Source organism: Triticum dicoccoides, chromosome 3B (assembly GCF_002162155.2).
Source record: "Triticum dicoccoides isolate Atlit2015 ecotype Zavitan chromosome 3B, WEW_v2.0, whole genome shotgun sequence".
NCBI lineage: Eukaryota > Viridiplantae > Streptophyta > Magnoliopsida > Poales > Poaceae > Triticum > Triticum dicoccoides.
In genome coordinates, this window is record NC_041385.1 from 369,204,722 (window position 1) to 369,211,803 (window position 7,082).

At 47.3% G+C, this 7,082-nt stretch overlaps 1 non-coding gene across 1 annotated transcript; it reads right to left on the bottom strand.

Moving 5' to 3' along the window:
* Positions 1-6,531: 6,531 nt before the first annotated feature.
* On the bottom strand, positions 6,532-6,626 carry LOC119282922. The gene has a single exon (XR_005138950.1). It is a non-coding gene; the product is annotated as a small nucleolar RNA Z103 (small nucleolar RNA).
* Positions 6,627-7,082: the final 456 nt, after the last annotated feature.

Here is a 7,082-nt window from a genome sequence, read left to right on the forward strand (position 1 = left end):
ATCATAGTCAGCTGTACAAGAGCAGAATGTAATTTCAGGCGCCAAAAACTTTCAAACTTCCCGCTCACATCGAAATATCTCGCGCCTGAAAGTTTAGCCCTATGATATTCCTATTTTACCCCTGCCACATGAACGGAAAAGGGCTGCTTAGGTAACTCCATTGTTTTCCCCTCTTTGCCCCCAACATTCTTCCCCAGAGCCCCTACCCTTCCCCTCCTCTAACCCCCCAACCACGACAAGCCACCGAATCTAGTCCTCTGCCGCAGCGGTGGACCTCACACCCCACCGGATCTACCTTCCGCACCTTGGAACCCCCAACTGCCAACTCACCATTTCATCGGAGCCGCTTCAGCGACTCGCTTGTCCACCGCTCCAGATCTCCTTGACCCCCATCATGGTCCACCGCACCAGATCTTCTTAATCGGCACCATCGTCCACCACAGAGTAGGCCCTTCACTGAGTCCCTCGTCCGCCCCATCACTGGCCCTTCATACAAGACCTCGTCCACCACAACAGATCCGCCTCACCGAAAGCACTGTACAATGCGCCCGCTGAAGCCTTCGTCCACTGCACCAGATCCGCGCCACGGACACCATATTCAACTCCACCGGCCCTGCTTTACCGACGCCGCAGCCTCATTAGGTTATTTCGGTTTGTAATCCTTCGGTTTTTCTCTTTATCGTGCAACTATTCACTTACCACAGACGAGCTTTCTAGTATGTTGACAGGCACCCGCAACCGTAGCACTAGACCCCCTTCAGCGATGGTGACAGCTGGCCCAAACTCAATCGCAACACGAGCACCATCGACGATCCTTAGCTATCAAGTATGACAACGATACCCATATGCCGCCGAGAATCAGGTACTATTATCCAACGGCCAGTGCCTACGTTCACTTTCTTAGCATAAGCACCGCATCTTTGAATTTCTTCAGGGCATCATTCAATTTTTCATGAGATGCGTTATTCTGCTTGCACCTGTAGGGCCATACTTTTGGCAGTGAACATGTTACATGTGCTAAATTACATACCAGTGCACATATAGTTAATATGCTTTAGTTTTGTCCTAAGTATTACTGTACTTCCTAGATAGCATTGCCTACTATTTTACTTCTTGCACTCTTGTGGTTCTTCTTCTCTATACTAGTTCATCCTCAGCCCCTCGAGGCAAATCCACCACAAAGCGGGAGTAGGCTTTTACACCGCACGGTGGCCCAAACCTGGGTAAACTGATGTGTCCCCTTTCCTTTGAGTTCGACACGCTAGCCTATGAGATTGGCGAGTAGGCAGACTGGGGAGGTTGAGATCTCCGCACACACCCCAGAGTTCAAACCTCTCAAGGGTTTGCGGAACCTAAAATCTGACATTTGGCATGCCAGGTAGGGGTGCATCAAAGATCCGCCGCTCCGTCCGCTACGCTCCCCTGTTGGCTCTCATGGAAGGCGCTCCACCGTTGACCGGATCATCACGCACCTTCAGAAGAGCCGTGGGTCTTCGAGCTCTCACCCCCTCCTTGCGGCGGGTGCAGCTACCACCCAAGTTCAGGCCGGAGTTGCCGCCCCGCTACGACGGTGCGGCACATCCGGCAGGCGTCCTCCAAGCATACGAGGAGGGATTTTGGGCGGCCGACGGTGATGACAAGGTCATGGTCAACTGGCTCCCCATGGCTCTCGTGGGCGTGCCACGTGCTTGGCTGCTCAACTTGCCAGAGTCTTGGCCTCCTGGGAGGAGTTGCGCGACCTCTTCATCGCGTGCTTCGCGGCGCCGGCGCCCCACGCCGTCGCAGCCCTCCTCGGTGGCTCGCAGGCGCCACCCTCAAACCGCCACGTCAAGAAGTTCTTCCGCCAAGTGGGTGCTGCCCGCGTGCAGAAAGGCGCTCCCCCGGGATGGGCGGCGCCCAAGGTCGACCTCACCTTCGACATGGGGGATCACCCCACTACTTTCACAGGTGCGCTCACGATGCTCTGCGCCCCTACCATTTGAAACGTGGTGGTCCCGAAGACCCTCATCAATGGTGGAGCCGGCCTCAATGTGCTCTGTGGGGAGGCATTCGGCTTGCTTCGCGTGCCCTATGGCCGGCTAAGCCCTACCAAGCCTTTCTCTGGGGTCGTCGACGGCTCCACCTGCCCGCTAGGGCAGATCCGCCTCCCCGTCACGTTCGGCACCCATGACAACTACCGCACCGAGCTCATCGACTTCGACATCGCCTGAATCGGCCTCCCGTACAACGCCATCCTCGGGTACCCAGCCCTATCCAAGTTCGTGGCAGCGACACATCCGGCCTACAACCTCATGAAGATGGTGGGAAGCAGCGGCGTCCTCACTGTGGCAGGGGACACCAAGGACATGCTGTTTGCCCTCAAGCTCGCCCTTAGGTCCGCGGCGACTGCACAGTCGAGTGAAAAAGGAGCCCCGAGGCTCCGGGGGATGCACCAGCCAAGAAGAAACAGTTGTTTTCCCAAATCGAGTCGAGACGAAGCAAGTACCAGTTAATGAAGACGGAGCATCAGCCGCCACCTTCACCATAGGAGTCGGCCTCCCTCCGGACCAAGAAAGGGCGTTGGTCAGTGTCTTGCGAGCCAACAAGGAAGTGTTCACGTGGGAGCCCAAGGACCTGGTTGGGATTCCGAGAGGAATAATCGAGCATCACCTAAGGGTGTGCCCTAACATGCGCCCGGTGAAGCAGAAGGCATGGCGGCAGTCCATAGAGAAGCAGTTGTTCATCATCCAAGAGACCTGCAAGTTGTAGGATGCCGGTTTCATTCGGGAGGTGCGGTACCCTGAGTGGCTGGCAAACCCAGTTATTGTCCCTAAGAAGGGTGGGAAGGAGCGCATGTGCATTGACTTCACCAACCTCAACAAGGCTTGCCCACAGGACCCTTCTCGCTCCCATGCATCGATCAGATCATAGACTCCACTGCCGAGTGCGATCTGCTATGCTTTTTGGACGCCTTCTCGAGCTACCACCAAATTAAGATGGTTGTACAAGATGTGGACAAGACAGCGTTCCTGACCCCATGCAGGGTGTACTGCTACACTTGCATGTCATTTGGGCTGCGTAATGCCGGAGCCACCTTTCAGCGGCTAATACATATCGCTCTGGGCCAACAGCCCGAGAGGGACACTGAGGCTTACATCAACGACATAGTGGTGAAGTCTTGGGAGGCAAGGACCCTGATCGGGGACCTGGAGGAAACATTTGCCAGCCTGCACAAGGTGGACCTCTGGCTCAACCCAGAGAAGTGTGTGTTTGGCGTCCCCTCCAGCAAGCTGCTGGGTTTGCTAGTGTCACACAGGGGGATCGAGGCCAACCCGGAGAAAGTAAAGGCCATAGAAGACATGAGCCCGCCACAAAACCTCTAGGAGATGCAGAAGCTGGCGGGCTGTGTGACCTTGCTGGGGAACTTCATTTCCAAGTTGGGGGAGCGCGCCCTCCCAATCTTCAAGCTGGTGAAAAGGAAGGGGATGTTCGAATGGACCCCTAAGGCTGACGCGGCTATCCAAGATCTCAAGAGATACCTCACCATCCCACCAGTGATGGTAGCACCATGCCCACTCGAGCCCTTGGTGCTCTACCTGGCTGTCACAACTCACTACGCCAGGGTGACTCTGGTGGCGCTAAGGCAAGAGCGCCCGACCGAGGGCCCACAGCGGGGCACCTCGTCGCTAAGCGAGACGCTGTAGTCCACTACAAGAAATATGTCAACTTGTGACCCTCACTATTGGCCGCTCAAAGGTCATTGTTTTTCATTTGCGACCTTCTTTTGACCAAAAACAGAAGGTCAAAAGCTGGCGGTCGTAGACTGAAATTAACGACCTTCTGTAAAAGGTCGTTGGTTCCACGACCAAATTTTTGGTCACTAGCAACCTCCTCAGGCCACGTAGGCATCCAGCGTGGCAAGCTGATGTGGCACATCAGCCCGGTCCAATTCGGTGTTTTACATGGGCCGAGCCCAACAATTCAAACTTTTTAATGAATTTTTTTCCTTTTATTTTCTGCTAGGTACATGGGCCTAGCCCAACAATTTGGCCCATATATTATTTTTTAGGCAAGCCCTTTTAATATATGTATTTTATGTTAACTTGGGTTAGCTACAATTTAGCCTTTTATTTTCTAGCGCACGACATTTTATGGTCCATTTCTTTTTTATTTCCAGCTATTTTCGTCAGCTCCAGTTTTCAGATGGTCCCAATTGTCAGGTTTTTCATAGCTTATTAATAAGCAATATATATATCAAACAGATAGAAGAGAGAAAGCATATGAAAATCTTCAAATAACAGCTAAAATAAATTTATTACAATATGCTATACAGAACAGAACACGTGAAACTCCATACACTCATTCACATCACAACAACCAATTTCCATACACTCATTCACATCACATCAACCAGTTTCACCATCGAATCTTGCATACCCAAGAACTTCAAACTTCACCCAGATCCACACAACCATAAATATTGGGATCTACAAATAAATCGCTACTCTTGGATACCATAGAATTTGCTCTTCAACATAGGAAGAAGTCATCAACGGAGTTCTACCAACAACACACGCTCCATTCACCTACAAGAACAGAATGGAATATCAAGTACTTGGATCGTTCAAGCAGATTACAACCAACATATATATGTAGAAGTACATCAGGAAATAAGATGGAGCAAATCAGACAACAGATACACTTATACAACCCAACAAATGGGTGATGCGACAAGCAAAAAATATACTCCCAGGTTTGGACATAAATAGTGTCAGATCAAGCAGAAGATAATAAGGCAGTAAACATATTGTCACATCCTCTTTGACCCTCTTCAGATCAATTAATCTACATAGCTTCAATTTTCTATGTGCTATACAGCAAAGAGCAAAACTAAAGAGAGCAAAGCATAGTTGATGATTGATTGGTGAGTTACCTCGATGGCATACTTGATGGTAATGTCGGTCCTTCTGGAGCTATTAGTGTTCGTCCACAGACATAAGCATAGAAAAGAAAACATGATTTCAGCAAAACTAAAACTGTCAATGAAAGTTGAATAACAATGCAGCAGATTAGCTCTTAGCCTGGAGGGACATCACCAAATTAAACAAGATGGTAGTTCAAGTTTCTATATGAGTATTCATGATTTCAGTTTGTCATCATCGTTTAAATAGCTTGGCAAACATTGACAGCAAAGAAACAAAAAATTGAAGTCTATAGCTTTGTGAGCATGTAGTAGATTGTTCACATCCTAATGAAATACATGGCAAGAAAGCTTGAACTATACTAGCAACAGAAATCAGTCAGCAGTATCTCAGAGTGACTAACGGTTGTTTCAACAAACAAACAGTTTCTTGACATCTTAACATGGACCAAAGAACCGTTGTTACTTCACAATGCAGATAAATAGATCGACTCTAGCAATCAAGGACCTGACCTCTCCTCTCGGAAGAAAGGAAGAGAGTTTCAGTTTTCTTGTCACAAATTTTATGGCTAATGTGGTGGTGTAGTAAGCAAATAGGATTGTACCCAGGGTAGAGCATGAGGAGAGGGAGAGAGATACCTTCCATGGTGTCAGCCAGCACTTGGGTCAGAGCAGCAAGAAGTAGACAGACCGGTGCTCTTCTTTGTGGTGCACTTGTGCATGACACGAATAGTATTTTCTTGTTGTTGACTTCTTGATCAATCTGCTACCAGCATGCATGGTATACAAACAACGCACACGTAGGGATTTCCATCAATTTCCATTCCTTGTTGACACCCGACCACCATCCTGCACAGATTAATTAGCATGGATGTCAATAATGACAAATAATCAAGACTATTATGCAGCATGACAACAATTCGTTAAGAAATATGCATCTTCAGTAGGCAAGATCTAATATTACTAGTCAAAGCACGCATACTAACATCACAAAGATGCATCATATAGCAATTCAACATTGTATCTTGCAAGTCAACAGTTATCACGGAGGACAAGATAGCATAAGATGAATGATGGCACTCAAATTCTAATCTCACATAGATAAATTTCACTGCCATAGTAACAATACATCTCACTTGGATATATCTAAGAAATCCAATTGGTTCTCATAAGCAAGTGTTCTCAGGTTTGCCTTAACATGACAGCTTAAGGTAACACAATAAAATGGATAGAACAATAACAGAAACAACTCAGATTACACACATAGCTCTATCCATAGTCCCAACTATAGATAAAATCATGCACACTCGAATATAAACTGGACAACAGCAACCAGAGCAAGACATTGTCATTGTCGTCTACAAATAGAAGTGTAACATTACTTTCTAGCATGCATTAAAGGGAACAGCTCATACAAGGCAGGTATGTGGGTATCAAAACAAACAAGAAAGGAACCACATTATCTGATATTAGACTGTCAACCATCAAATTACAAAAGAAACAACATGAAATTGCTGTTATGGCCAAGCAGAAGAAATCTCCTACTAATAAACAGTGATATATCAGGAGAATTATTAAAGCATAGAATTATCCACAATGGACATATGAATATAGTCATGTGCAATGGCTAGGAGGATCAGAATACTGGCTTGGTTTCTCTGAAGAGAAATAATGGCGCTTAGCATGTTCATTGCCAATCATCTGGGGAAAGGATCATCATATCCTCCAAATCGAATGGCACATTGAAAAAAATAGAATGTTGGAGAATTTGAGAACGTGTAGTAAATCTAGCACAGAGAAACCTACATCTATTTGCAGAATTTGAGAATTACTATGACTCATACTCGATGACCTTATGAATAGATCCACTAGTAACCAGTTTTCACCGCATAATGGGCATATCAAAACATTAAAAAAGACATGCATGGTGCCAAAGAAAGATAACAAACCACAAAACAGTAGCAAGCAATGAAGAACAAAAATCTGTACTACTGGGTAGATCAGAGTCCTGGCTTGGGTACTAACGAAATTTCAAGCACCTAATTGGAGTACAACACAAAACAGAACAGAATGCTAAGTACTAACACCACATGACAGAAAATGTACTAAGACACTCCTTGCTACTTAAAACCAAATCAAGGTACAGAGCACAACCAGGCCAACAGTTCAGCAGCAGTGCAGT